The sequence below is a fragment of the Anomaloglossus baeobatrachus genome, chromosome 5 (assembly GCF_048569485.1).
Source record: "Anomaloglossus baeobatrachus isolate aAnoBae1 chromosome 5, aAnoBae1.hap1, whole genome shotgun sequence".
Lineage (NCBI taxonomy): Eukaryota > Metazoa > Chordata > Amphibia > Anura > Aromobatidae > Anomaloglossus > Anomaloglossus baeobatrachus.
The window spans coordinates 595,221,388-595,242,650 of record NC_134357.1 but is presented as its reverse complement, the minus strand read 5'-3'; positions in this window follow the sequence as shown (position 1 = coordinate 595,242,650).

Genomic DNA, 21,263 nt, shown 5'->3' with positions numbered 1-21,263 from the left:
AGGACAAAGAGTGCATCCGAACGGCGCAGGGGCGTCGTGCGGGAAATGTAGATTCTGAGTGCTCTCACCAGATCTAACAAATGTAAATCCTTCTCATACCGATGAACTGCATGAGGACAAAGAAGGGAATTTTGTTACTTACCGTAAATTCCTTTTCTTCTAGCTCTTATTGGGAGACCCAGACGATTGGGTGTATAGCTACTGCCTCCGGAGGCCACACAAAGCATTACACTAAAAAGTGTAAGGCCCCTCCCCTTCTGGCTATACACCCCCCGTGGGATCACGGGCTGCTCAGTTTTAGTGCTAAAGCAAGAAGGAGGAAAGCCAATAACTGGTTTAAACAAATTCACTCCGAGTAACATCGGAGAACTGAAAACCGTTCAACATGAACAACATGTGTACCCGCAAACAAACCAAAAATCCCGAAGGACAACAGGGCGGGTGCTGGGTCTCCCAATAAGAGCTAGAAGAAAAGGAATTTACGGTAAGTAACAAAATTCCCTTCTTCTTCGGCGCTCTATTGGGAGACCCAGACGATTGGGACGTCCAAAAGCAGTCCCTGGGTGGGTAACAAAATACCTCAAGTTAGAGCTGCAAGACAGCCCTCCTCTACGAGGAGGCCACTGCCGCCTGCAGGACTCTTCTACCTAGGCTGGCGTCCGCCGAAGCATAGGTATGCACCTGATAATGTTTGGTGAAAGTGTGCAAACTCGACCAGGTAGCTGCCTGGCACACTTGTTGAGCCGAAGCCTGGTGTCGTAATGCCCAGGACGCACCCACGGCTCTGGTTGAATGGGCCTTCAGCCCTGAAGGAACCGGAAGCCCCGCAGAACGGTAGGCTTCCAGAATTGGTTCTTTGATCCATCGAGCCAGGGTGGCTTTAGAAGCCTGCGACCCCTTGCGCTGGCCAGCGACAAGGACAAAGAGTGCATCAGAGCGGCGCAGGGGCGCCGTGCGGGAAATGTAGATTCTGAGTGCTCTCACCAGATCTAACAAATGTAAATCCTTTTCATACCGGTGAACCGGATGAGGACAAAAGGAAGGTAAGGAGATATCCTGATTAATATGAAACGAGGATACTACCTTAGGGAGAAACTCCTTAATGGGGCGCAGCACTACCTTGTCCTGGTGGACCACCAGGAAGGGAGCCTTGGATGACAGCGCTGCTAGCTCAGACACTCTCCGAAGAGACGTGATCGCTACCAGAAAGGCCACTTTCCGTGATAGTCGAGAGAGTGAAACATCCGTCAGAGACTCGAAAGGCGGCTTCTGGAGAGCAACTAGTACCCTGTTCAGATCCCATGGATCTAACGGCCGCTCGTACGGGGGGACGATATGACAAACCCCCTGCAGGAACGTGCGTACCTGCGGACGTCGTGCTAGACGCTTCTGAAAAAAACACCAATAGCGCCGAGACTTGCCCTTTTAAGGGAGCCGAGCGACAAGCCCTTTTCCAACCCAGATTGCAGGAAGGAAAGAAAAGTAGGCAATGCCAATGGCCAGGGGGACACTCCTTGTACAGAGCACCAGTAAAAGAAAATCTTCCACTTCCGTGGTAGATCTTAGCAGACGTGGGCTTCATAGCCTGTCTCATAGTGGCAACGACCCCTTGGGATAATCCTGAGGACACTAGGATCTAGGACGCAATGGCCACACAGTAGGTTCAGGGCCGTAGAATTCAGATGGAAAAACGGCCCTTGGGACAGTAAGTCTGGCCGGTCTGGTAGTGCCCACGGTTGACCGACCGTGAGATGCCTGTCGCCAGAGCTCTTTGATCGTCATGAAAACCGGGACCTTGCTGTTGTGCCGATTCGTGAAACCCGTCCGGGTGCAGAGACCATTCTCCTGCGTCCACGCCCTGGTGACTGAGGAAGTCTGCTTCCCAGTTTTCTACGCCCGGGATGTGAACTGCGGATATGGTGTATGCTCTGTCTTCCACCCCTAGCAGAATCCGGCGGACTTCCTGGGAGGCTCGCCGACTGCGTAGTCCGCCTTGGTGGTTGATGTATGCCACCGCTGTGGATTGTCCGACTGAATTCGGATCTGTTTGCCTTCCAGCCACTGCAGGAAGTCTTGCAGGGCAATATACACTGCCCAGAGCTCCAGACAATTGATCTGAAGAGTGGACTCCTCTGAAGAGAGTCCTTGATCGTCTGAGAAAGGGGGACGTTCCTGTGTAGGGACATCGACTTCCCCTCCCCTTAGCGAAGAATGTTCTATTGAAGTGGACGCAGATGAAACTGCGTGAAAGGGACTGCCTCTGGATGAGGTGTCTCCTTGAAGGAGAGACTGCACCCCCGTCTGTAGTGACCGCTGTTTGTCCAGTGGAAGCTTCACCATCGCTGAGAGAGTGTGAAACCCCAAGCTAAGATATGCCAGCGATTGGGTTTAACTTTGAAAAGTTGAGGACCCACCCGAAACTCTGGGAAGTCTCCAGCGCCATGTTCAGGCTGTGTTGGCATGCCTCTTAAAAGAGTGCCTTGACAAGTAGATGGTCTAAGTAAGGGATCACAGGGTGACCCTGAGAGTGCGGGAGTGGTCCCACTGCTGCCATGAACTTGGTGAAAACCCGTGGGGCTGTCGCCAGACCGAAGGGTAGGGCTACGAACCGAAGATGCTCGTCTTCAATAACGAATCGTAGCAAACGCCGGTGCTCTGGAGCAATCGGCACGTGGAGATAAGCATCCTGATGTCTATTGATGCTAGGAAATCTCCTTGAGACATTGAGGCAATGACGGAGCGGAGGGATTCCATCCGGAACCGCCTGGTTTTCACGTGCTTGTTGAGCAGTTTAAGGTCCAGAACGGAACGGAAGGAGTCGTCCTATTTTGTCACCCCGACCAGATCGGAGTAAAAAGTGTCTCTTGTTCCTGAGGAGGAACCGGGATTACGACTCCTACTGCCTGCAGAAGAGCCTCGGCTCGGCCGGTGAGGAAGTTTTTGCGACAAACTGTCTCTCACCCACCGGCCATTGACCTGTGGCAGTTAAATGTCGCTAAAGCGGGGGAGTCTGCCACCGACCGCGGACGCGGAGAGAGAGGGCTGAAAGTCATGAGGAAACCGCCTTGGTAGAGGTTCCTCTGGCTGCCTTCTCCGGGCGTGATTGAGCCCGCCAGGAACCTGCGCCCCTCTGAGCCTTTTGAGTCCTGTTGGACGAGGGCAATTGGGACGTGCCCGATCCTGGGAAGGACCGAAACCTCGACTGTCCCTTCTCCTGATGGGTCTTGTTTGATAGCTGGGGTAAGGAAGAATCCGTACCCTTGGACAGTTGAATGATTTAATCCAACCGCTCATGAAACAGTCTGTCACCAGATAAAGGCAATCTGGTTAAGCACTTTTGTGGAAGCAGCATCTGCTCCAATCCCTTAACACTAGGAGCGTAACAACACGGAGTTGGCGGACGCCACTGACGTACGGCTCGTAGAGTCCAGGACAGCATAAACAGCTTGAGTCGCAATGCCGACATTGCGAGGTGAAGGACGCTACTGCGGCCAAGATGTACATGTGACTGCGTCCCTCTGCGCAATACTAGCTGAAATAGCTTGGAGTGCCTCTATGGCTGCGAATGCCGGGGCAACCGACCCGCCGATAGCTTCATAGACAGATTGCAACCAGAGGGCTATCTGTCTGTCAATGGCATCTTTAAGTGAAGTCCCATCTTCCACTGCAACTATAGATCTAGCCGCAAGCCTGGAGATTGGGGGATCCACCCTTGGAGCGCTTGAGCACGTCAGGGGGGAAGAGACAACGCGTATCCTCAATACGGTTGGAGAAACGCTTATCGGGATAAGCGTGGTGTTCCTGGACTGCTTCTCTGGAGTCAGAGTGACCAGAAAAGTACTCAATATACGCTTGAGATACCGAAATAGGGATTTCTTCTGCTGTGAAGCTGACCCCTCCACTGGAGGAGTTGAGGGAGAAATACCCAACCTTCCATTGATGGACGCTATAAGATTATTCACTATAGCGTCACCATCCGGTGTATCCGGATTGAGAGCGGTCTCAGGATCAGAGTCCTGAACAGCTACGTCTGCATCATCATACAGAGAGTACTGTGATGAAGTCGAGGGCCGTTCTTAGGGAGCTCGCTTAGGCCGTCTGGGACTGTCGTCCGTGTCAGAGCCTGCACCCTGGGATGCATGGGACCCTCCTGGAGCCATGATTTGTTTCGAAATCAGGGTGGCCAGGGGCATTGAATCAACATTGCCCAAGGTCTGTCTGGACTGCAAAGTCTGTAAGATGTTAGTCATAGTCACAGACAATATATCAGCGGAAACTGCAACTCCGTCCCTGTCCCTGGACAGGGATCACAGGTGGTTCTTTTGGCCACCTGTAGCAGAGACCCCGTTGAGTAATTGCACACACTGGGGGTCCTGGAACAGTATCGCATGCAGTACAAGCAGCATAGAAAGCCTGTGCCTTGGCACCCATGCTTTTTTTTTTTTTGCTGTTGCTGTCTAGCCATCTAGGAGCATTAGCCAAGAATAGCGACCGTACAGTGCAATGTATAGCATACAAGCATGAAGTACAATAAACACTTCAGCACATGCAGTACAAGGAGCATAGAAAGCCTGTGCCTTGGCACCTTTGCTTTTCTGCTGCCGTTGTCTAGTTATTCAGGAGCATTAGCCAAGAAAAGCGACATACAGTGAATGTATAGCATACAAGCATGAAAATAATCACTGCAGCACATGCAATCCAAGCAGCATTGAAAGCTTGTGCCTTAGCACCCTTGCTTTTCTGCTGCTGTTGTCTAGTCATCAAGGAGCATTAGCCAAGAATAGCGACATGCAGTGAATGTACAAGCATGAAAATAAACTCTGCAGTACATGCAATCCAAGCAGCATTGAAAGCTTGTGCCTTAGCACCATTGCTGTTTGCTGCCGCTGTCTAGCCATCTAGGCGGGTAGACAGCCAAGAATAGCCCTTACAGTGCAATGTAAAGCATACAAGCATAAAGGACACATGACACTGCAGCACATGCAAGACAAGCAGCATATAGAGTCTGTGCTTTAGCACCCCTAATCTTTTGCTGCTGTTTCTAGGTCTGCATCCTGAATAGCGACCGTACAAAAGTACAACAGGACACTTCGGCATTAGTGGGTCAGCACTTTAGTTGCCGCTTACCGCCCGCACAAAAGCGGGTGTGTGGCGCCGGAATCCTGTGCTGGTAGCTCAGCGCTTGTCTCCGTTTTCCCGCTCTGCGTGCCGGAATGGCTGCCGGCGTCCAGAGGAGAGGGGCGGGCCGAGGGCGTGCCCGAGACAAGAGCGGGAACCCGGCGCCCACTGTGTCTAGTGAAGGGGGCTGGAGAATGCAAATAAGGCTCCAGCCCTCGGCGCTGCTATAGAACAGCGTCTCTCCCTTTCCCTGAGTGACAGGGTGGGGGCGGGAACGAAGCGGCGCTAGGCCGCAAAAGCCGGGGACTAAAGTTAGAAGCGCCGCCGCCGTAAAAGCGCGGTCGGCGCGTCCCCGGCGCACTACAAGTCGCAGCTGCGCCGCCGCTCCAGGGGCAGTCGGCGCGGCGGTCCCCACACGTAAAGTCCCCCAGTAATCTGCAGGGACTATAAGCCCAGCGCACAGCGCTACAGTCCCCGGCGCACTAGCACACCCAGCAAGCCTGGAGTGTGCGTGGCCTGCCATACGGGGACACAGAGTACCTGAAAGTTGCAGGGCCTTGTCCCTGAACGGCACTCCCGCTCCACATCCAGCAGGTTCTATGGGTCTGTGGATGGAGCCCGGCCTCAGGGCTTGGTGGCCGGAAAGATCCCACTTCCTCAGAGCCCCTCAGGGGGATGGGGAAGGAAAACAGCATGTGGGCTCCAGCCTCCGTACCAGCAATAGGTACCTCAACCTTACAAACCGCAAGTGGGGTGAGAAGGGAGCATGCTGGGGGCCCTAGTATGGGCCCTCTTTTCTTCCATCCGATATAGTCAGCAGCTACTGCTGACTAAACAGTGGAGCTTATGCATGGATGTGTGCCTCCTTCGCACAAAGCTTGAAAACTGAGCAGCCCGTGATCCCACGGGGGGTGTATAGCCAGAAGGGGAGGGGCCTTACACTTTTTAGTGTAATGCTTTGTGTGGCCTCCGGAGGCAGTAGCTATACACCCAATCGTCTGGGTCTCCCAATAGAGCGCCGAAGAAAAGAAGGCAAAGAGATATCCTGATTAAGATGAAAAGAGGATACCACCTTCGGGAGAAACTCCTGAATGGGCCGCAGCACTACCTTGTCCTGGTGGAAGACCAGGAAGGGAGCCTTGGATGACAGCGCTGCTAGCTCAGACACTCTCCGAAGAGATGTGATCGCTACCAGAAAAGCCACTTTCTGTGATAGTCTAGAAAGTGAAACCTCCCTCAGAGGCTCGAAGGGCGGCTTCTGGAGGGCAACTAGTACCCTGTTCAGATCCCATGGATCTAACGGCCGCTTGTACGGGGGTACGATATGACAAACCCCCTGCAGGAACGTGCGTACCTTAGAAAGTCGTGCTAGACGCTTCTGAAAAAGAAGGGAATTTTGTTACTTACCGTAAATTCCTTTTCTTCTAGCTCTTATTGGGAGACCCAGACGATTGGGTGTATAGCACTGCCTCCGGAGGCCACACAAAGCAATTACACTTAAAAGTGTAAGGCCCCTCCCCTTCTGGCTATACACCCCCAGTGGGATCACTGGCTCACCAGTTTTAGTGCAAAAGCAAGAAGGAGGAAAGCCAATAACTGGTTTAAACAAATTCACTCCGAGTAACATCGGAGAACTGAAAACCGTTCAACATGAACAACATGTGTACCCGCAAACAAACCAAAAATCCCGAAGGACAACAGGGCGGGTGCTGGGTCTCCCAATAAGAGCTAGAAGAAAAGGAATTTACGGTAAGTAACAAAATTCCCTTCTTCTTCGGCGCTCTATTGGGAGACCCAGACGATTGGGACGTCCAAAAGCTGTCCCTGGGTGGGTAAAGAAATACCTCATGTTAGAGCTGCAAGACAGCCCTCCCCTACGGGGAGGCAACTGCCGCCTGCAGGACTCTTCTACCTAGGCTGGCGTCCGCCGAAGCATAGGTATGCACCTGATAATGTTTGGTGAAAGTGTGCAGACTCGACCAGGTAGCTGCCTGGCACACCTGTTGAGCCGTAGCCTGGTGTCGTAATGCCCAGGATGCACCCACGGCTCTGGTAGAATGGGCCTTCAGCCCTGATGGAACCGGAAGCCCAGCAGAACGGTAGGCTTCAAGAATTGGTTCCTTGATCCATCGAGCCAGGGTGGCCTTAGAAGCCTGCGACCCTTTGCGCTTACCAGCGACAAGGACAAAGAGTGCATCCGAACGGCGCAAGGGCGCCGTGCGGGAAATGTAGATTCTGAGTGCTCTCACCAGATCTAACAAATGTAAATCCTTCTCATACCGATGAACTGCATGAGGACAAAACGAAGGCAAAGAGATATCCTGATTAAGATGAAAAGAGGATACCACCTTCGGGAGAAACTCCTGAATGGGGCGCAGCACTACCTTGTCCTGGTGGAAGACCAGGAAGGGAGTCTTGGATGACAGCGCTGCCAGCTCAGACACTCTCCGAAGAGATGTGATCGCTACCAGAAAAGCCACGTTCTGGGATAGTCTAGAAAGTGAAACCTCCCTCAGAGGCTCGAAGGGCGGCTTCTGGAGGGCATAGTACCCTGTTCAGATCCCATGGATCTAACGGCCGCTTGCACGGGGGAACGATATGGCAAACCCCCTGTAGGAACGTGCGCACCATAGGAAGGCGTGCCAAACGCCTCTTGAAAAAAGACGAATAGCGCAGATACCTGACCTTTAAGGGAGCCGAGCGCCAAACCTTTTTCTAACCCAGATAGCAGGAAAGAAAGAAAGGTAGGCAATGCAAATGGCCAGGGAGACACTCCCTGAGCAGAGCACCAGGATAAGAATATCCTCCACGTTCTGTGGTTCTTAGCGGACGTGGGCTTCCTAGCCTGTCTCATGGTGGCAACGACCCCGTGGAATAATCCTGAAGACGCTAGGATCCAGGACTCAATGGCCACACAGTCAGATTCAGGGCCGCGGAATTCCGATGGAAAAAACGGCCCTTGGGACAGCAAGTCTGGTCGGTCTGGTAGTGCCCACGGTTGGCCGACCGTGAGCTGCCACAGATCCGGATACCACGCCCTCCTCGGCCAGTCTGGGGCGACGAGTATGACGCGGCTGCAATCGGATCTGATCTTGCGTAGCACTCTAGGCAAGGGTGCCAGAGGTGGAAACACATAAGGGAGCCGGAACTGCGACCAATCTTGCGCTAGGGCGTCTGCCGCCAGCGCTCTTTGATCGCGAGACCGTGCCATGAAGGTTGGGACCTTGTTGTTGTGCCGGGGCGCCATTAGGTCGACGTCCGGCCTTCCCCAGCGGCGACAGATTTCCTGAAACACGTCCGGGTGAAGGGACCATTCCCCTGCGTCCATGCCCTGGCGACTGAGGAAGTCTGCCTCCCAGTTTTCTACGCCGGGGATGTGAACTGCGGATATGGTGGAGGCCGTGGCATCCACCCACATCAGAATCCGCCGGACTTCCTGGAAGGCTTGCCGACTGCGTGTCCCCCCTTGGTGATTGATGTATGCCACCGCTGTGGACTTGTCCGATTGAATTCGGATCTGCTTTCTTTCCAGCCACTGCTGGAAGGCTAGTAGGGCAAGATACACTGCTCTGATTACCAGAACATTGATCTGAAGGGTGGACTCCTGCTGAGTCCACGGACCCTGAGCCCTGTGGTGGAGAAAAACGCTCCCCACCCTGACAGACTCGCGTCTGTCGTGACCACCGCCCAAGACGGTGGTAGGAAGGATCTTCCCTGTGATAATGAGGTGGGAAGAAGCCACCTGGTAGCGGTTCCTCCGGCTGCCTTCCTTGGGCGTGATTGAGCCCGGCCGGCAGCTGAGCCCCTCTGAGGCTTTTCAGCCCTTTTGGACGAGGACAATTGGGACCTGCCCGAGCCTGGGAAGGACCGAAACCTCGGCTGTCCTTCCAGGACAGCATTAATAGGGTAAGTCGCAATGCAGACATTGCGAGGTTACGGACGCCCCTGCGGCACAGATGTACTTGTGCTCAAGACCAGCTGCACAAGAACAGCTGAAAAGCTTAGGGTGCCCATACGGCTGTGAATGCCGGAGCAACCGACACGCCGATAGCCTCACAGACAGATTTCAACCAGAGTCCATCTGTCTGTCAATGGCATCTGTAAGTGAAGTCCCATCTCCACTGCAACTGTGGCTCTAGCCGCAAGCCTGGAGATTGGAGAATCCACCTTTGGACCCTGGGTCCAACGCCTGACCACGTCAGGGGGAAAGTGATAACGTGTATCCTTAATACGTTTGGAGAAAACGCTTATCTGGGAAGCGTGGTGTTCCTGGACTGCTTCTCTGAAGTCAGCGTGGCCAGAACACTACTCAATATACGTTTGAGTTTGAAATGGGACTTCTCCTGCTGTGAAGCTGACTCCTCCACTGGGGGAGCTGAGGGAGAAAAGATCCAACATTCCATTGCTGGACGCTATAGGATCATTCCTTATGGCGTCACCATCCGGTGTATCCGGAGTGAGAGCGGTGTCAGGATCAAAGTCCTGATGAGCTACGTCTACCTCATCATACAGAGAGCCTCCTGGGACCCCCCCGGAGCACCGATTTTTAATCCAAGTGAGGGTGGCCAGGGAGCAATGATCCAGATTGCCCATGGCCTGTCCGGACTGCAAGTCTCTATCCCATTGCAACTCCGTCCCTGTCCTTGGACAGGGTTGAGAGGTGGTTCTTTTGGCCACGTCAAGTAGAGACCCCGGCTGACCAAGTGCTACAGGGGAGCATTGCACCCAATGGGGAGCAGTGCCGTGGAACAGTATCACATGCAGCAAAAACAGCATCGAAAGCCTGTGTTGCTTATATGCTGCTGCCGACTTATAGAGCCAAGAATGGCGACCGTACAGTGCAATGTATATCATACAAGCATAAAGTACAAATGAACACTGCAGCACATGCAATACAAGCAGCATAGAAAGCCTGCTTTTCTGCTGCTGTAGACTAGCCATCTAGGGGAATAGAGCCCAGAATAGCGACCATACAGTGCAATGTATAGCATACAAGCATAAGTACAAATGAACACTGCAACACCTGCAATACAAGCAGCATAGAAAAAAACCTGTGCCTCAGCACCCTTGCTTTTCTGCTGCTGTAGTCTAGCCATTCTATGGCGAATATAGCCAAGACTAGTGACCGTACAGTGCAGTGTACAGCATACAAGCATAAATACACATGAACACTTCAGTACGTGCAATACAAGCAGCATAGAAAGCCTGTGCCGTAGCACCCATGCTTTCCTGCTGCTGATGTGTCGCCATCTAAGAGGGCATATAGCCCGAAATAGCGACCTATGCAGTGTACTTAAATACAAATAGACAAAACTGCGGTATTTAGTGTCAGCACCCTAGGTGCCGCTTACCGCCCGCCTATAAGCGGGTGTGTGGTCGCCCCATTCCTGTTGGTTGCCCAGAGTCCGTTCTCCCAGCTCGGGCTGCAGGAATGGCTGCCGGCGTCCTTCCCCAGCTCGTGTGAGTAGGGGCGGGCCGTGGGCGTGCCCCCAAGTTAGAGCGGGAAACCTGGCGTCCCACAGTGTCTAGTGAGAGGGCTGGAGCATGTAAATAAGGCTCCAGCCCTCGGCGCTGCTGAGTGTACAGCGTCTCTCCCCTACCCTGATTGACAGGGTGGGGGCGGGAACGAAGCTGAGTTAGGCCGCAAAAGCCGGGGACTGGATTTACGAGCGCCGCCGCCGTAAAAGCGCGGTCGGCGCTAAGTCCCCGGCGCACTACAAGTCCCAGCCGCGCCGCCGCTCCCGGAGCGTCCGGCGCGGTAGTTCCCCATACATAAAGTCACTCAGCCAAGCTGCAGTGACTGTAGCCCTTTACTGTCCCCGGCGCACTAGCACACCCAGCAAGTCTGGAGTGTGCTGTGCCTGTGTGTACGGGGACACAGAGTACCTGAATGGTGCAGGGCCATGTCCCTGAACGGCACTCCCGCTCCACATCCAGCAGGTTCAATGGGTCTGTGGATGGAGCCCGGCCTCAGGGCTTTGGGGCCGGTAAGATCCCACTTCCTCAGAGCCCCTCAGGGGGATGGGGAAGGAAAACAGCATGTGGGCTCCAGCCGCCGTACCAGCAATAGGTACCTCAACCTTACAAACCACCGGTGGGGTGAGAAGGGAGCATGCTGGGGGCCCCATATGGGCCCTCTTTTCTTCCATCCGATATAGTCAGCAGCTACTGCTGACTAAACAGTGGAGCTATGCGTGGATGTCTGACCTCCTTCGCACAAAGCCGAAAACTGGTGAGCCAGTGATCCCACTGGGGGTGTATAGCCAGAAGGGGAGGGGCCTTACACTTTTAAGTGTAATTGCTTTGTGTGGCCTCCGGAGGCAGTGCTATACACCCAATCGTCTGGGTCTCCCAATAGAGCGCCGAAGAAAGACGGATAGCGCCGAGACTTGCCCTTTAAGGGAGCCGAGCGACAAACCTTTTTCTAACCCAGATTGCAGGAAAGAAAGAAATGTAGGCAATGCAAATGGCCAGGGAGACACTCCCTGAGCAGAGCACCAGGATAAGAATATCCCCCACGTTCTGTGGTAGATCTTAGCGGACGTGGGCTTCCTAGCCTGTCTCATGGTGGCAACGACCCCTTGGGATAATCCTGAAGACGCTAGGATCCAGGACTCAATGGCCACACAGTCAGGTTCAGGGCCGCAGAATTCCGATGGAAAAACGGCCCTTGGGACAGCAAGTCTGGTCGGTCTGGTAGTGCCCACGGTTGGCCGACCGTGAGATGCCACAGATCCGGATACCACGCCCTCCTTGGCCAGTCTGGGGCGACGAGTATGACGCGGCTGCAGTCGGATCTGATCTTGCGTAGCACTCTGGGCAAGAGTGCCAGAGGTGGAAACACATAAGGGAGCCGGAACTGCGACCAATCTTGCACTAAGGCGTCTGCCGCCAGAGCTCTGTGATCGCGAGACCGTGCCATGAAGGTTGGGACCTTGTTGTTGTGCCGGGACGCCATTAGGTCGACGTCCGGCCTTCCCCAGCGGCGACAGATTTCCTGAAACACGTCCGGGTGAAGGGACCATTCCCCTGCGTCCATGCCCTGGCGACTGAGGAAGTCTGCTTCCCAGTTTTCTACGCCGGGGATGTGAACTGCGGATATGGTGGAGGCCGTGGCTTCCACCCACATCAGAATCCGCCGGACTTCCTGGAAGGCTTGCCGACTGCGTGTCCCCCCTTGGTGGTTGATGTATGCCACCGCTGTGGAGTTGTCCGACTGAATTCGGATCTGCCTTCCTTCCAGCCACTGCTGGAAGGCTAGTAGGGCAAGATACACTGCTCTGATTTCCAGAACATTGATCTGAAGGGTGGACTCTTGCTGAGTCCACGTACCCTGAGCCCTGTGGTGGAGAAAAACTGCTCCCCACCCTGACAGACTCGCGTCTGTCGTGACCACCGCCCAGGACGGTGGTAGGAAGGATCTTCCCTGTGATAATGAGGTGGGAAGAAGCCACCACTGAAGAGAGTCCTTGGCCGTCTGGGAAAGGGAGACTTTCCTGTCCAGGGATGTTGACTTCCCGTCCCATTGGCGGAGAATGTCCCATTGAAGTGGGCGCAGATGAAACTGCGCAAACGGAACCGCCTCCATTGCCGCCACCATCTTCCCGAGGAAGTGCATGAGGCGTCTTAAGGAGTGCGACTGACTTTGAAGGAGAGCCTGCACCCCAGTCTGTAGTGACCGCTGCTTGTCCAGCGGAAGCTTCACTATCGCTGAGAGAGTATGAAACTCCATGCCAAGATACGTCAGTGATTGGGTCGGTGACAGAGTTGACTTTGAGAAGTTGATGATCCACCCGAACGTCTGGAGAGTCTCCAGTGCAACATTCAGGCTGAGTTGGCATGCCTCCTGAGAGGGTGCCTTGACAAGTAGATCGTCCAAGTAAGGGATCACAGAGTGTCCCTGAGAGTGCAAGACTGCTACCACTGCCGCCATGACCTTGGTGAACACCCGTGGGGCTGTCGCCAGACCAAATGGCAGAGCTACGAACTGAAGATGGTCGTCTCCTATCACGAAGCGTAGAAAGCGTTGGTGCTCGGTAGCAATCGGCACGTGGAGATAAGCATCTTTGATGTCTATTGATGCTAGGAAATCTCCTTGGGACATTGAGGCAATGACTGAGCGGAGGGATTCCATCCGGAACCGCCTGGCGTTCACATGCTTGTTGAGCAGTTTTAGGTCCAGAACAGGACGGAATGAGCCGTCCTTTTTTGGCACCACAAAGAGATTGGAGTAAAAACCTTGTCCTTGTTCCCGAAGAGGAACAGGGACCACCACTCCTTCTGCTCTTAGAGAATGCACCGCCTGCAGAAGGGCATCTGCTCGGTCGGGATGTGGGGAAGTTCTGAAGAACCGAGGCGGAGGACGAGAACTGAACTCTATCCTGTACCCGTGAGACAAAATGTCTGTTACCCACCGGTCTTTGACCTGTGGCAGCCAAATGTCGCAAAAGCGGGAGAGCCTGCCACCGACCGAGGATGCGGAGGGAGGCGGCCGAAAGTCATGAGGCAGCCGCCTTGGAAGCGGTACCTCCGGTTGCTTTCTTGGGGCGTGAGTGAGTCCGCCAGGAATCAGAGCTCCTTTGCTCTTTCTGAGTCCCTTTGGACGAGGAGAATTGGGGCTTGCCCGAGCCTCGAAAGGACCGAAACTTTGACTGCCACTTCCTCTGTTGAGGTTTGCTTGATCTGGGCTGGGGTAAGGAAGAGTCCTTACCTTTGGACTGTTTAATGATTTCCGCCAATTGCTCACCAAACAGTCTGTCTCCAGATAATGGCAAGCTGGTTAAACATTTTTTAGAAGCAGAATCTGCTTTCCATTCTTTTAACCACAAGGCTCTGCGCAAAACTACAGAGTTGGCGGATGCCATTGAGGTACGGCTCGTAGAGTCCAGTACCGCATTGATAGCGTAGGTCGCAAACGCAGTCATTTGCGTAGTTAAGGACGCCACTTGCGGCACCGCTGGACGTATGAAAGAGTCCACCTGTGCCAGACCAGCTGAAATAGCTTGGAGTGCCCACACGGCCGCGAATGCTGGAGCAAACGACGCGCCAATAGCTTCATAGACAGATTTCAACCAAAGGTCCATCTGTCTGTCATTGGCATCTTTAAGTGAAGCCCCATCCTCCACTGCAACTATGGATCTAGCTGCAAGCCTGGAGATTGGGGGGTCCACTTTTGGACACTGGGTCCAGCGTTTGACCACGTCAGGGGGAAAGGGATAACGTGTATCCTTAAGACGTTTGGAAAAACGCTTGTCCGGATAAGCATGGTGTTTCTGGATTGATTCTCTGAAGTCAGAGTGGTCCAGAAAAGTACTCAATTTACGCTTGGGATACAGGAAATGGAATTTCTCCTGCTGGGCAGCTGCCTCCTCTGCTGAAGGGGCTGGGGGAGAAATGTCCAACAGCCTATTGATGGCCGCTATAAGGTCATTTACCGTGGCGTCACCATCTGGCGTATCCAAATTGAGTGCGGTGTCAGGACCAGACTCCTGATCACCCACCTCTGTCTCATCATATAGAGACCCTTCTCGCTGAGACCATGACCCGCGTGATGACGTGGAGGGTCTCTCCCAGCGAGCTTGCTTAGGCGGCCTGGGACTGTCATCAGAGTCAGAGCCCTCAGCCTGTGATGCCTGGGACCCCCTTGAAGTACGGATTAGTTCCAACTGAGGGGGACCGGGGAACATAGACACAGCAGTGTCCATGGTCTGAGCAACTGGCCTGGACTGCAAGGTCTCCAGGATTTTTGTCATAGTCACAGACATTTTATCAGCAAAGACTGCAAATTCTGTCCCCGTCACCGGGGCAGGGTTCACAGGCGTCTCTGCCTGGGCTACCACCACCATAGGCTCTGGCTGACGAAGTGCCACTGGGACTGAACATTGCACACAATGAGAGTCGTTGGAGCCTGCTGGTAGATTAGCCCCACATGCTGTACAAGCAGTGTACACAGCCCGTGCCTTGGCACCCTTGCGTTTTGTGGATGACATGTTGCTGTCTCCTCAGAGCAATATAGGGTATACAGCCAAGAAGCGACCTTACAGTGCAATATATATAGATATATCTGGTACAGGAAAAAGTACACCAATACAACACTGTGGCACTAGTGGGGCCAGCACTAATGTGCTGCTTACCGCCCGCTAAATGCGGGTGTGTGGTCGCCAGAAATCCCTAGTCCGGGTCTCCCAGAGCCTGTGTCCGTCCTCCAGCCAGACTGCATGCAGGAATGGCTGCCGGCGTCCTGTGGAGGGGGGGGCGGGCCCTGGGCGTGCTCAGACCAAAAGCGGGAAACTGCGTCCCACTGTGCCTAGTGAGAGGGCTGGAGCATGTAAATAAGGCTCCAGCCCTCGGCGCTGACGATTGCACAGCGTCTGTCCCATTCCCTGATTGACAGGGAGGGGGCGGGAACGAAGCGGAGCTAGGCCGCAAAAGCCGGGGACTAAATTTATAAGCGCCGCCGCCGTAAAAGCGCGGTCGGCGCTAAGTCCCCGGCGCACTACAAGTCCCAGCCGTGCCGCCGCTACGAGAGTGGCCGGCGCGGTAGTTCCCAGCACATGAAGTCACACAGCTAAGCTGCTGTGACTCAAACCCCAGCGTGCAGCGCTACTGTCCCCGGCGCACTAACACACCCAGCAAGCCTGGCGTGTGCGTGCCTGTCTGTACGGGGACACAGAGTACCTGAAAGTTGCAGGGCCTTGTCCCTGAACGGTACCCAGCTCCGTATCCAGCAGGTTCACTGGGTCTGTGGATGGAGCCCGGCCTCAGGGCTTGGGGGCCGGTAAGATCCCACTTCCACAGAGCCCCTCAGGGGGATGGGGAAGGAAAACAGCATGTGGGCTCCAGCCTCTGTACCCGCAATGGGTACCTCAACCTTACAAACCACAAGTGGGGTAAGAAGGGAGCATGCTGGGGGCCCCATATGGGCCCTCTTTTCTTCCATCCGACATAGTCAGCAGCTACTGCTGACTAACCAGTGGAGCTATGCGTGGATGTCTGACCTCCTTCGCACAAAGCAGAAAACTGGTGAGCCAGTGATCCCACTGGGGGTGTATAGCCAGAAGGGGAGGGGCCTTACACTTTTTAGTGTAATGCTTTGTGTGGCCTCCGGAGGCAGTAGCTATACACCCAATCGTCTGGGTCTCCCAATGGAGCGCCGAAGAAAACCGCATGACTGCTGCACTGCCAACACTGGGACGGCCACCAAGAATTAAGTCTCGTTTCCAGAGGGATCCAATACTTATTTCTCTCTGCAAAATGCAAATAAATATATACAATGTGATTTTCTGGATTTAAATTTTGGATATTCTTTCACTCCCTGTTTAAAATAACCTACCCTTAATATTATAGACTGTTCAAAACTAACAAAGAAGGGAATTTTGTTACCGTAAATTCCTTTTCTTCTAGCTCTTATTGGGAGACCCAGACGATTGGGGTATAGCTACTGCCCTCTGGAGGCCACACAAAGCACTACATTAAAAGTGCAAGGCCCCTCCCCCTCTGGCTATACCCCCCCCGTGGTATCACGGGTTCTCCAGTTTTAGTGCCAAAGCAAGAAGGAGGAAGCCAATAACTGGTTTAAACAAATTAACTCCGAATAACATCGGAGAACTGAAAAACCGTTCAACATGAACAACATGTGTACCCGCAAACAACAAAAAAACATCCCGAAGGACAACAGGGCGGGTGCTGGGTCTCCCAATAAGAGCTAGAAGAAAAGGAATTTACGGTAAGTAACAAAATTCCCTTCTTCTTCAGCGCTCTATTGGGAGACCCAGACGATTGGGACGTCCAAAAGCTGTCCCTGGGTGGGTAAAGAAATACCTCATGTTAGAGCTGCAAAACAGCCCTCCCCTACGGGGGTGTCACTGCCGCCTGCAGGACTCTTCTACCTAAGCTGGCATCCGCCGAAGCATAGGTATGCACCTGATAATGCTTGGTGAAAGTGTGCAGACTGGACCAGGTAGCTGCCTGGCACACCTGTTGAGCCGAAGCCTGGTGACGTAATGCCCAGGACGCACCCACGGCTCTGGTTGAGCGGGCTTTTAGCCCTGAAGGAACCGGAAGCCCCGCAGAACGGTAGGCCTCTAGAATTGGTTCTTTGATCCATCGAGCCAGGGTGGCTTTAGAAGCCTGCAACCCCTTGCGCGGACCAGCGACAAGGACAAAAAGTGCATCGGCACGGCGCATGGGCGCCGTGCGGGAAATGTAGATTCTGAGTGCTCTCACCAGATCTAGCAAACGTAAGTCCTTTTCATACCGGTGAACCGGATGAGGACAAAAAGAAGGCAAGGATATATCCTGATTAAGATGAAAAGAGGATACGACCTTAGGGAGAAACTCCGGAATAGGGCGCAGCACTACCTTGTCCTGGTGGAACACCAGGAAGGGAGCCTTGGATGACAGAGCTGCCAGCTCAGACACTCGCCGAAGCGATGTGATCGCAACAAGAAACGCCACTTTCTGTGACAGCCGAGAAAAGGAAACTTCCTTCAGAGGCTCGAAGGGCGGCTTCTGGAGAGCAACTAGTACCCTGTTCAGATCCCATGGATCTAACGGCCGCTTGTACGGGGGCACAATATGACAGACCCCCTGCAGGAACGTGCGCACCTTAGAAAGACGTGCTAGACGCTTCTGAAAAAACACGGATAGTGCCGAAACTTGCCCTTTAAGGGAGCTGAGCGACAAGCCCTTTTCTAACCCCGATTGCAGGAAGGAAAGAAACTTGGGCAATGCAAATGGCCAGGGAGACACTCCCTGAGCAGAGCACCAGGATAAGAAAATCTTCCACGTTCTGTGGTAGATCTTAGCCGAATTCGACTTTCTAGCTTGTCTCATTGTGGCAACGACTCCTTGAGATAATCCTGCAGATGCTAGGATCCAGGACTCAATGGCCACACAGTCAGGTTCAGGGCCGCAGAATTCTGATGGAAAAACGGCCCTTGGGACAGTAAGTCTGGTCGGTCTGGCAGTGACCACGGTCGACCGATCGTGAGATGCCACAGATCCGGATACCACGACCTCCTCGGCCAGTCTGGAGCGACGAGTATGATGCGGCTGCACTCGGATCTGATCTTGCGTAGCACTCTGGGCAAGAGCGCCAGAGGCGGAAACACGTATGGGAGCTGAAACTGCGACCAATCTTGAACCAAGGCGTCTGCCGCCAGAGCTCTTTGATCGCGCGACCTCGCCATGAATGCCGGGACCTTGTTGTTGTGCCGGGATGCCATTAGGTCGACGTCCGGCACTCCCCAGCGGCGACAGATTTCCTGAAACACGTCCGGGTGAAGGGACCATTCCCCTGCGTCCATGCCCTGGCGACTGAGGAAGTCTGCTTCCCAGTTTTCTACGCCTGGGATGTGAACCGCGGATATGGTGGATGCTCTGTCCTCCACCCACATTAGAATGCGCCGGACTTCTTGGAAGGCTTGCCGACTGCGCGTCCCTCCTTGGTGGTTGATGTATGCCACTGCTGTGGAGTTGTCCGATTGGATTCGGATCTGCTTTCCTTCCAGCCACTGTTGGAAGGCCAGTAGAGCAAGGTACACTGCTCTGATCTCCAGAACATTGATCTGAAGGGTGGACTCCTGCGGAGTCCACGTCCCCTGAGCCCTGTGGTGGAGAAATACTGCTCCCCACCCTGACAGACTCGCATCTGTCGTGACTACTGCCCAGGATGGGGGCAGGAAGGATCTTCCCTGAGACAATGAGGTGGGAAGGAGCCACCATTGTAGGGAGTCCTTGGCCGTCTGGGAAAGCGAGACTTTCCTGTCCAGGGACGTTGACTTCCCGTCCCATTGGCGGAGAATGTCCCATTGAAGTGGGCGCAGATGAAACTGCGCAAAGGGAACTGCTTCCATGGCTGCCACCATCTTCCCTAGGAAATGCATGAGGCGCCGCAAGGGATGCAACTGGCCTTGCAGAAGAGATTGCACCCCTGTCTGTAGTGACCGCTGCTTGTTCAGCGGAAGCTTCACTATCGCTGCTAGAGTATGAAACTCCATGCCAAGATACGTTAGTGATTGAGTCGGTGATAGGATCGACTTTGGAAAGTTGATGATCCATCCGAAAGACTGTAGGGTCTCCAGCGTAGCATTCAGGCTGCGCTGACATGCCTCTTGAGAGGGAGCTTTGACCAATAAATCGTCTAGGTAAGGGATCACCGAGTGTCCCTGAGAGTGCAAGACTGCTACCACCGCCGCCATGACCTTGGTGAAGACCCGTGGGGCTGTCGCCAGACCAAATGGCAGAGCTACGAACTGAAAATGGTCGTCTCCTATCACAAAACGTAGAAAACGTTGATGTTCTGTAGCAATTGGCACGTGGAGATAAGCATCTTTGATGTCTATTGAGGCAAGGAAGTCTCCTCTGGACATTGAGGCAATGACAGAACGCAGGGTTTCCATCCGGAACTTCCTGGCGTGCACATGTTTGTTGAGCCGTTTTAGGTCCAGAACAGGACGGAACGAGCCGTCCTTTTTTGGAACCACAAAGAGATTGGAGTAAAACCCTTGCCCTTGTTCCTGAGGAGGGACTGGGATCACCACTCCTTCCGCTCTTAGGGAGTCCACCGCCTGCAGCAGAGCATCTGCTCGGTCTGGATGTGGGGAGGTTCTGAAGAACCGAGCTGGAGGACGAGAATTGAACTCGATTCTGTACCCGCGAGACAAAATGTCCGTCACCCACCGGTCTTTGACCTGTGACATCCAAATGCCGGAAAAGCGGGAGAGCCTGCCCCCGACCGGCGATGCGGAGGGAGGGGGCTGGAAGTCATGAGGTAGCCGCTTTGGAAGTGGTACCTCCATTTGCTTTCTTGGGGCACGTGTGAGCCCGCCACGAATCTGAGTTTCTTTGCGTCCTCTGAGTCCCTTTGGACGAGGTAAACGGTGTCTTGCCCGAACCTCGAAAGGACTGAAACCTCTGCTGCCACTTTTTCTGCTGAGGTTTGGTTGTTCTGGGTTGTGGTAAAGAGGAGTCTTTACCCTTGGACTGCTTAATGATATCAGCCAATGGCTCGCCAAACAGTCTATCTCTAGATAAAGGCAAACTGGTTAAACATTTTTTGGAACCAGCATCTGCTTTCCAGTCCTTTAACCACAAGGCTCTGCGCAAAACTACCGAATTGGCGGACGCCATTGAGGTGCGACTGGTAGATTCTAGGACCGCATTGATAGCGTAAGACGCAAACGCCGACATCTGCGTGGTAAGGTGCGCCACTTGCGGCACTGCTGGATGTATGATAGCATCCACTTTTGCTAAGCCAGCTGAAATAGCCTGGAGTGCCCATACGGCTGCGAATGCCGGAGCAAACGACGCGCCGATAGCTTCATAGACAGATTTTAACCAAAGGTCCATCTGTCTGTCATTGGCATCTTTAAGTGAAGCGCCATCCTCCACTGCAACTATGGACCTAGCTGCGAGTTTGGAAATCGGGGGGTCTACCTTTGGACACTGTGTCCAGCGCTTGACCACCTCAGGGGGGAAAGGGAAACGCGTATCTTTAGATCGTTTAGAGAAACGCCTTTCTGGGTGAGCGTCGTGCTTCTGGATTGATTCTCTGAAGTCAGCGTGATCCAACAAAGCACTCAATTTACGCTTGGGATAAAGGAAACGAAACCTCTCCTGCTGTGCAGCTGCCTCCTCTGCAGAAGGGGCTGGGGGAGAAATATCCAACAGCCTATTGATGGCTGAGATAAGGTCGTTTACCATGGCATCCCCATCAGGGGTATCCAGGTTGAGAGGGGTTCCAGGAATGGATTCCTGATCACTCTCATCAGACCCATCACAGGGAGACTGATTGCGCTGAGACCCTGAGCAGTGTGATGACGTCGAGGGTCTTTCCCAGCGAGCTCGCTTAGGGTGGCTGGGGCTATCATCTGAGTCATAATCCTCGGCCTGTGAAGCCGGGGACCCCCCTGTGGGCTGGATTAATTCCAAGTGAGGGGGACCTGAGGACAGAGGCCTCGCCGTGCCCAAAGACTGAGCCCCATGCATAGATTGCAAGGTTTCAAGGATTTTTGCCATAGACACAGACATATTATCAGCAAAAACTGCAAAGTCTGTCCCTGTCACCGGGGCAGAACTTACAAGCGTCTCAGCCTGGGTCACTACCCCTCCTGACTCCGGCTGGCGAAGCAGCACCGGGTCGG